Below are 10773 nucleotides of genomic sequence, written 5' to 3' on the forward strand. Positions count from 1 at the left end.
TTTTTTTTTTGAAACGGTAAGCCCTTCAAGGGCTGTATCCATGTCTTTTTCACTTCTGTCTTTTTAGTGCTATCACGGTGTCTGGCACACAGTGAGTGACCAGTAAAAGTTGTAGGTGAGTAAAGCAAACATTCTCCTTATTCTATTAAGGTCCTTCTAACTTTCTGGCAAAGGAGGAGTAAGGCGTGGTCTTCTTGAGACTATTAATGTTACAAAATATGAGACTTCATGTTTAAGGATATGGGTATTGAAAACTTGCTTTGCTAAATAAAAGAGCTAAGATGATATTTTCTGGTGAAATTGTCTGATGGCACTTCTCACGTCCAGTGTCTAAAATTTGCCAAGCTTCAGCTTTGTGCGGTCTCTCCCACTTCCTGGCTGGTGTTAGCCATTCCAGAGGTGGACCAGATGCTTGCACAGCTGGCTTGCGTGCTCTTGACACTTTCCAAAGCCAGGCTGGGCATCAGGAATGAGAAGTTATTAATTTTCCTGGTAATTTTTCTAGGTCCTGCCATCTCAATATGTGTCTTGCTTGTTGGTATCCACAGGCTCATACTAGTTGGAATTTGAAGGCAAATCCCAGCTAAGTACCTCATTGGAGGTGCAAACTGTAATGATAAATGTGTGACTCCACTGGGCAGAGTCTCTGTGGTAGAAATACAACGATGAATGCAATTCTGAGTTCTATCAGTCCTACTGGGATACAAGTTGTTTAGTAGCCACAAATGGCTTAGCCGTAATGCAGTCAGCATTCCCAAAGTAAAGCATTTCCATTCCTGTCACTACAAAGGATAAATTAGCTCCTACAAGGGAGGGAATAGGAATAGCTCCTTAAACACTGTCTTTAAGAGGTTGCTTAAAACCCTTACCATGACTGTCTCCATCACAGACAGCTATGTTATTTGTTGATTTTAATACTGATGATTTGCATTCACGTAGTAAGGACTCAGAATTACTTTACAAATAGTCTCATTACAACTGCTGTTGCAAAGTAAGTACATGGTTAATTGTATTTTGCTCATTTTTCTAGGCAGGATCACGAGCCATTGAGTTTAATCTACCTGGAGCATACACTGATTTAATAATACACAAGATTGAGAAAACAACCACAAAGTAATGTGGTTTATTTTCTGAACAGACATTCTAGAAATTCAGCATCACAATCTAGAATATAAATGAAATGTCTTTATTTAAATATTGCTGACATTACCAGAATTTAGCTTTGGGTAGCCTTAGTGGTAAAAGTGCATGATTTGTCCTTTGGCATTTTAGAAATGGTCAAATGACATCCGGAATCAAGTCTGGTAAATACAGTGTGTGGCCCCACTGCCTGACATGAGACTGGCAATCAGAAATAAAACACTGATTTCTATTCAGGTATACCTTCTAATGTGGCTGTTCTGTAAATTTTCACATTGCCTGAAATGTTTTCAAAAACAGCAGCATTACTGGAAAAAGTGTATACAGCCTCTCAAGAGATGTGTACGATAAGTCAACATTTGAATATATAGGTAAATTTTCTCTTAATTGCCCCTTGGCTGGGTGCGGTGGCTCACACCTGTAATCTCAGCACTTTGGGAGGCCGAGGCAGGAGGATCACTTGAGGTCAGGAGTTCAAGACCAGCCTGGCCAACATGGTGAAACCCCATCTCTACTAAAAATATAAAAATTAGCCAGGTGTGGTGGTGCGCACCTATAATCCCAGCTACCCGGGAGGCTGAGGCAGGAGAAGGGCTTGAACCCAGGAGACAGAGGTTGCCGTGAGCCAAGATCACACGACCGCACTCCAGCCTGGGTGACAGAGAAGGACTCCATCTCAAAAAACAATAATAAAAATAAAAATAAAAATAAATAAATAAATAGTCCCTCAATCCCATTCCCATCTCACTTGCCCTACCACCATCAATGATTTGGTCTCATTTCTTCCTGTACCCATAAAAAGGGTTTCTGACTTTGGATACCCATTTTAGAGTTCCATGCCTCTGAGAACACCCTTCACCTCCTGTCCAACTTAAATGTTTGCTTCTTACATTACACTTTAGTTTTGGGATCTGTTGTAGACTCAGACCCTGACTAAGGAATGGATCAGCCCAGAAGATGTCTAGGATGATAATCTTTGTGGAGCACCAAACATTACACATGTGATCAAATCTTTCCGAAAAGGAAAGGAGACTGAGAAAATTGTAACTGCTCAAATTCCTCTTCTTACTCTACTAATAAAAGCCAGTGCTTATATGTAGTCCAGTCTGTAGCAGACATTGTTACAAGTGCATAAACTGCATTAACTTCTTTAAATCTCACAACTGAGTGATGTAGATATGACTATTTTACAGATGAGGAAACTGAGGCAGAGAGAGGTTAAAAAGTAGCACAGCTAGGAAGTGCCATATCTCATATGGTGAATACTAAAGTTATTATGGAAAATACTTCAAAAATCTCTTTTAAAAATGCCCAAAACAACTGCCCCACCGGGTTTTCTTTGAGAATCATAACTTGTTGATTTCATTTAGCTCCTCACTAAGGAGGATAAGCCCAGAGGGCAGTTGGGGTTTTTGCTCGGCTGAGGGTGTGTCCATTCTGTGGCCAGAACTGATTGTTTAGAGCAAGGAAGAGAGTAAGCTCAGCTGCCTGGTGCCAGGCCCTTCTCTGTCCTTCCCCCAGGCAGCTCTCAATTTCTTCTCCAAATTAATGTGAACAAATGACCCAAGTATACACGTTGGAGGGGGTAGCAGTGTATTAGTCTGCTTGGGGTGTTAAATTATTAGCCTGCATGAAGAGCCTATATATCTTTGTCAGAAGCTGCTCAGGTTGGATGTATTTTAATGAAATCAGTCCTGAAATAATTCAAAAAAAGAAAGGAGAGATATAATGGCAGAAAGCTCAGAGCACAAGTGATTCAGGCACTAGCATTGTGTCCCGATGATAGGATGGGACTTGTCTCCCTAACCCATGAGAACTCCCACCAGAAGACTGTGTAGTGGGCTTTGTTGGCTTGGTTTTGTCCTGTGGGAGAGAAGCTCAGCTGTGGTTGTACTACCTTATGACACTGGGGTGTTTGCTGAAGTCGTGGAATCTTTTTCCTCCTTCAGGAAAGTCTAAGTTCTTCACATCGGGATTTTCAAAGAATTTTACATACTTGCAGCTGAACTAAGCCATCATTAGGCCAGAAACATAGAAATGGAGTTTTATGTTAGTAAGAGACTGCCATGCCTGCATTGAGGAACTTGACTCAGGCCAACAGAGATATGCTACATAGAAAGTTTATCAGCAGGCTGGGCACAGTGGCTCATGCTTGTAATCCCAGCACTTTGGGAGGCTGAGGTGGGCAGATTGCTCGAGGTCAAGAGTTTGAGACCAGCTTGGCCAACATGGGGAAACCCTGTCTCTACTAAAAATATAAAAGTTAGCCAGGCGTGGTGGTGGACACCTGTAATCCCAGCTGCATGGGAGGCTGAGGCAGGAGAATTGATTGAGCCTGGGAGGCAGAGGTTACAATGAACCAAAATCATGCAACTACATTCCAGCCTGGGCAACAGAGTGAGACTCCGTCTCAAAAACAAAACAAAACAAAAAGTCTATCAGCAGATTTGTATGGAGGCACCATAAAGAATGTGTCATAATTACATTATCTTCCCAATATCCACACTATCCCAGTGGACCCACCCTGCCAGCAACTACTGTTTCTTCAAATTTATCTTGCTTTTTGCATAAAGAACTGTTTTCTTAAAGTCCTGTTTCTGTTTAGGAAACTCTCAAGAATCCAGTTGACTCTGAAATATAAACCCCAACGGTATATATTTCCAAGCTTCCAGCAAATATATTGCTCTATATTCTCAACTAGCTTAACTTTGATCCCTAACCAAAACATGTTTGCTGGCCCCATCAACATATGCATTTATGAGATCACCAATAAGATAGTATGATTTCAGGGGGTCTAGGAAAGGTGGTAGTCCCCATATATTTCTCTCATTCATTTGGATGTAGCCTGCTATTTCATTATTAGCATTTCTTTCATTTGCTTCAGATTTTGATCTTGTGAAGGGTGCCCCCTCCTAAGAGATAAGAATTTCAAACTCACATTTCAGTGTGAAGGACTTTTCTGAAGGCAAATGAAATAGGTCAATATTCACAGAACATGAGGGTACTTGAAGTAAAAGAAGAAGTTGTCACTACATACAGGATATTTCATGTGTGCGTATGTATGTATGTGTGTGTCATCAGAGATCCTAAATAAACAAACATGATTATCGGCTTACACAAAAATCCAAAGATGTTTCATTTCAGTAAATTGATTCACATTAACTTAGGATCCAGGAGATAGTCTATAATTCATGTTGCACTTCTATTTGAGTTTAGAGGGAGGAATATTTGGCTAGAGATCTGTGATCTGTTATCTGCATGGACCCAGAAATCAGACATCCAAATTTTCAAGAGCCACACTACATTTCGAGTCTTCTGTCACATATTCACCCCAATGCACTCATATCTGTAGATCTATATGTCCAGATTGTTGATCTAGACTATCTGAAAAATGCCAGTCCTCCTCTTAGGCCAACCCTTTAGGTTATCTATTCAGAAAGACATACCATTTTCAAAGGTTTGCCTAGTGGTTCTGGAGTCAGAGATAAACTTTCTCTATGAGAATATGGTTCAACAGACCCATCATCTTTTCCTTTTTTGCATTATCTCCTAGAGAAGAATTCTACGAATCTTGTACCATCCTAGTTTCTTAAAATCAAATTCCTCTTTCCTTGGTCTTTATTTAGGGTCATGATCCAGAAAACCTTAAGAATCATTTCTATCCTCTGATCTCTTCTTAATTCCTTGTTAATTTCACTCTACCTGTAATTTACAGTGGGTATAACATTTCATATTCACAAATGTACATGTGCAAAAATGTAATTTTTATAAAACTAAACTTAATGTAGCTTTACAAGCTTACAGCATCTATTTCCACCAGATAGCCAAAAACTTAATCATATCCATTCAAAGTTATTCATTCACTTCCAATTAAGAACTTTTTATCTTTGTGTGCCTACTAAATCGATCCAGGAGTTTCTCTACTTTGCTATCCTTCTCCATGGAAGTTATGTAAGTTCCCAGGTGGCTGAAATATTGTGACTTACTGTCCTGGGATAAGGTGAGGGCTATCTAGCCTTCCTGTTACATCATGTCCTCTTTGACCGTTGCTAAGATGTAGCTTGTAACACTTGATCTTGCACATCCATTTCTGGCCCTGCTACATCTGCTGTGGTTATCAGAGACTCAAGCTCAGATCCCAAAGTGACCCTTGACATCATGTTAGCCCAACAAGCAAAGCCAATTAGCCCCTTCTGTGCTCTTCCTTGAGGGCTGACGAATTCTTGCCGGCCTTTTCCAGGCTACACTGAGGTGCTCATGTTGATGCCCTGCCTCTGAAGTACCCACTTCAGCTTTGGCTGGACTTGGAGCACTTCTCAGAGGCCTGCAGCCTCCTAGGCTATGCTCTGATAGGCCAGGTCTTCTCTGCTAGGACCTAGAGTTTCTGACAGCGTTTACATAATCCGTCCTGAACAACAGATTCATTCTAAGGTACCAACCAGTTATTCCTGGCCCCTGATTCTTCCTTCCTACTCTCTGGATACACCTTTGTCTCTTGGGGGAGGGAAGCTGCTCTGGGATCATTACTCAAGATACTCTCCCTCTACAGTTCATGCCATAAACATTCTGTGAGCCCTCCATCGTTGTCAGGATTTGGAGCTTAATAAAACATTTTTCTATAAGAAATTCCAGCTCATACTATAGGAGGACTTGCACTTCAGGCTCTTATTTCTGCTATTTTCAGCAATGTCTGATTTGATGTTGGAAATGTAGTAATAATTTCTTTCTTTCTGGCAGTTTCTGGTCACCCCTGGGGACAGTACCTATGGAAGATGGTTTTGGTTTTCTTAGGGACTTCCAGTAACCTGAAATTTCCCTCTTCTCCTTCATATATTATTTAAGGCTTGTTTCCATAAAAGTCATCACAAAATAAACCACTTTGTCATGTTTGTTGTTTTTTTTTTTTCTCTCTCTCTCTTTTTTTTTTTTTTTTTTTGCACAGGCATTGTTTGCTACATTTATTAATATGTCAAGATTACTTAATCTAAGAGTTGTGTCCCTGTGAAAGACAAAATGCACCTGGTAATTAAAGAGATTATTTTATTCAGGCAAACCATTCATTAATGAAGAGCAAGAACACCTGGGGTTTAGAAATTCAGGTAAACAAGAGGCCATGAAGAAGGATAGGCAGGGAGACTTGGAGGTCTGGAGAAGAGGGTGTAGGGCATTCTTATTGTGGAATATGCCAGGCAGGGTGATTCTTTGTGGTTAGCCATTTCCCAGAACATCAGTAAAGAATTAAGGTTCAACATCATCAGTTCCCCTTTTTGTTCAAGAAGACTATTATTCTTTGTTCTGTAATCCAATGATTACTTAGAAGGTTTAAAAAAAAAAGCCAACAACAAAAAAAAACCCTTCGCAAACTTTTACTAAAGCAGACAAGGTAAACACAAGCTCTTTTTAAAAATCTTGTAAATAAACCCATCAAACCTTAGCTAACTTTGACCACGGTAAATAAATTTCTCCTTTGTTCTTTTGGAGAACTTTGCACATCTATTCAGGTTTTGTCTTGCACAACAGTCAGTCATTTCACCTTAGGACAAAACCGTTCTCACACTAGTATTTTTCAGCAGACAAGCTGAGCTCATGAATATACAACTCACAACTTTCTGCAGCCACACATTCCTTATAGTACAACTTTACAAAGTGGTAAAAATCAGCATGTTCATTAACAGGCCCAAGTAGATAGTCTCCAAGTAACAGAAAATAAGAGGCAAAATACAGATAAACTTAAGACTTTGCTTTGTTTCAGTACTCTGTCTTACTTGGAAATGATTTAGGTATTCAATAAATATCTATCAATTAACTAACTTTAGTGTAAATCTGAGGTTTTAAGTTGCCTAAAGATGTTGGAAATTATCTTCAAGCTGACATACTATAAAACATAATTACTATTGAAATAAAGTTTGTCATTATAATAATTTATTTGGTTAAACATAAATTTATACTTTCCATAATTTTAAACATTAATCTAAAAGAGTAATACAAGCTTAATAAATCAGTAAACCTGTATACATTTACACAGACCATTCCCAAGTAGAAATAAAAATCTATGTATATATTACACTTAACCCTGATGCATCAGAGAAGACATAGCTGTTTTTATTAAAACCAAAATTATTAAAGTAGTCTTGTTTCCCAAAGCTTTATCTAAACTATGTGAACTTGAATTCCTAAATCATATCCAAGTTAGTTTCTGTAAAAATAATTTTTAAATCAAGACATTGAAACTATTTGAGATTCAGTTTTCATTTATTTTTTATTTTTTTACTGTTTTCCTTTTTGTGGAGAACAGGGTCATGCTATATTGCCCAGGCAGGTCTCCAACTCCTGGGCTCAAGCTATCCTCTCACCTCAGCCTCCCTAAGAGCTGGAATTACAGGCATGAGGCACCGTGCCCAGCTAGATTCAATTTTCTTAATTTCTGGAAATATTAGGAATATTCAATTTATATAAGTATTTACTTATCTCTGAAATAACAAGAATAGAGCACCATTAAGAGATTTTATAATCTAATGACTAATATCATCCTGTGGTAGAGAAATATTACACATTCACACAATGAGAGGTAAAGGCCTCTCTGAATTATAAATACATAAGCATGTGGGCATAGAGAGAGCTTACAGTTTCAATTCTGAAATTTTAGCCATGGGTCAAGCATAAATACATAATTACAAAACTCATTGGTTCATATCAAAGAGCTGTTCTTTTCACAGCAGGTATGAATCCTTAATTTGTTTGAGCTCAATATGGACAGGTAGGCAAACATAACAGATTAACACACCAGATTGTCCGTCAACTCTCACCCAAGAGAGATAAGACTTCTATAAAATCATTAATCTATTTACAGAGATCACCAAATGGTCAGATCACAAAACCAAAAGAAGCCACAATCCAGCTGGGCACGATGCCTCGCACCTGTAATCCCAGCATTTTGGGAGCCCAAGGTGGGCAGATGCCTGAGGTTGGGAGTTCGAGACCAGCGTGGCCAACATGGTGAGACCTTGCCTCTACTAAAAATACAAAAATTAGCTGGGCATGGTGACATGTGCCTTTAATCCCAGCTACTCGGGAGGCTGAGGCAGGAGAATCACTTGAACTTGAGTGGCGGAGGTTTCAGTGAGCCGAGACCTTGCCACTGTACTCCAGCCTGGGTGACAAAAGTGAAACTCCATCTCAAAAAAAAAAAAAAAAAGAAAGGAAAGGAAAGAAAAGAAAAGAAGCCGCAATTAGAAATCAAATAAGTTCTCATAAGGAATCAAAGTCAAGTCCCCGCCACGCTGCCAATGGACATGGGTCCCCAGAGAGCAGGATTTGGGAGTCCAACATGAAGAGTCAGAACCACCCCTGGTCCTCAGAGCACCCATCAGGAACAGAGCACAAAGGGCTCCAACAGGCCTCCTTGCCTGGGTGGAACAAAAGGAGGTCTGAAAGCAAGATGTGATCCTATCCAAGTCATGTCACCAAAGCTGTGAAAGACAAATGTCCTATAAAGTTAAGGGTATGATTTTATTCAGGCAGAACATTCATGAATGGGGAACATCTCAAAGAAGAGGGAGAAAGCCTAGAGTTTAGAAAAGGAAGTCATGAGAAAGGATGGACTGGAAGTCTTATGAGATTCACAAGAGAAGGCATTCTTACAATATGTGAGGGCAATGTGGCCCTTTGTGATAAGCCATTTCCCTGAACACAGAAGCTGGGGAGATTTCTTAACTGTTAAACTCTGAGGCTCAGACAAATCTCAAAATTTTCACCCCCCCACCTTGTAGTAGGCCTCAACTGGTACAGGGGTTAAGAGTTTGCGGTAGGTAAAGAGGCAGAGCTGCATAACTTGGAAAAGTTACTAAAGTGATTTTGATTATGCTGTCTTCCAAATTAAAATCACTCATCTATTTAATAAGTTCCTTCAGGTCAGCAATTATATAGTCATATCACTTTGTAACATTGGAGCAGTTATTTAATTTCTCTCAGCATCCCTCTCCTACTCAGCAAAATTAGGAGGTTGTAGACAGGTACAAGAATGTTCATTGCATACTTATTTATAAAACCAAAAGACTGAAAACAACCTAAACATATGTGCACGGGAGAATGAATAAATAAAATAATTTATATTCATACAATGGGCTGCTATGGCAGTAAATAATTTGATGCACACACATTATCACAAATAGATCTTAACATGTTAAAAAAGTAGAGAATGATTCCAACAGTGCATCATGTATGGAACTTTAAATTCACAACACAGAAATGATACTATGTATAGTGAATGCATATATACTGAAACCATTTTTAAAAATGAATGGGATAGACTGGTCCAATCCCTAAAACTAGCCACATGTGGCTATTGAGTGGTTGGAATACAGCCAATCTGAATTGAGATGTGCTGTGAGAGGAAGTTATACACTAACAAAAGGTAAAAATAGCTCATTAACACTTTTTAAATATTGACTGCTGAAATATTTTGGATATATTGGGTTATATAAAATAATTACTAAAATTAATTCCATTTGTTTCTTTTTACTTTAAAAAATTTAATTAACTTTTTATATTTGTTTTAAAACACCTTATTGAAATAAGAATTAATATACCAGACAATTCTCCCATTTACATTGCACAGTTTAATGTTGTTGTTTTTATATGTTCACAGGGTTGTGTAATCATCACTACAATAAATTTAGGACATTTCATCACTCCAAAAGAAACTTTGTTCCCATTACCAGTCAGGCAATCACCAGTCTACTTTCTGTCCCTTAAGATGTACTTATAGCTTGTCATCTTATATAAATCATACAACATGCTGTCTTCTGTGACTGGCCCATTTCACTTAGCATAATGTTTTTCTTTTTAAAAAAATATGAAATGCTTCACAAATTTGTGTGTCATCTTTGCACAGGAGCCATGCTAATCTTCTCTGTATCATTCCAGTTTTGGTTAAGCTTTTGATTTTAGAATAGTTCTAGGTTTACAGAAAAATTGCAGACAGTACAGGGAGTTCTCATATATCCATATTCAGTTTCTCCTGCTATTAACATCTTACATTAGTATGGTGCATTTGTCACAATTCGTGAACCAATTGTTTACATTATTACTTATATTCCTATTTTAATGTTTACATAATAATTGTACATATTGATGGCATACCTACTAGCATTTTGATACATACAATGTATAGCGATCAGATCAAGGTATTTAGCATATCCATCCTCTCAAATGTTATTTCGTTGTGCTTGGAATATTCAATATCTCCCTTTTAGCTATCAGAAACTATATATTATTATTAACTATAGTTATCATACAGTGGTATAGAATACTAGACCTTATTCCTCCCATCTAGCTGTAATTTTGTCGTTTAACAAATATCTTCCTATCCCTCCCTTTCTCCCTACTCTTCCCAGCCTCTAGTATCCTCTGTTCTACTTTTTACTTCTATCAGATCTACTTTTTTTTAGCTTCCACATATGAGTGAGAACATGCGGTGTTTAATTTTCTGTTCCTGTCTTATTTTAAATGTAGCTACTAGACATTTAAAATTACATGTGTGCCTCCCATTATATTTCTGGTGGACAGTGCTGAACTAGAAGTTTACATCCCAAACATCCCAAATAGCACTTGCAGTGATATTTAAAGGGACTT

General features: G+C 38.3%; 1 non-coding gene across 1 annotated transcript; it reads right to left on the minus strand.

Annotated features, from left to right (window-relative positions):
* Nucleotides 1-9988: 9988 nt before the first annotated feature.
* Nucleotides 9989-10094, minus strand: LOC115899742. Its single transcript, XR_004059354.1, has one exon. It is a non-coding gene; the product is annotated as a U6 spliceosomal RNA (small nuclear RNA).
* Between the last annotated feature and the right edge of the window lie 679 nt (nt 10095-10773).

The sequence above is a fragment of the Rhinopithecus roxellana genome, chromosome 9 (genome assembly GCF_007565055.1).
Source record: "Rhinopithecus roxellana isolate Shanxi Qingling chromosome 9, ASM756505v1, whole genome shotgun sequence".
Lineage (NCBI taxonomy): Eukaryota > Metazoa > Chordata > Mammalia > Primates > Cercopithecidae > Rhinopithecus > Rhinopithecus roxellana.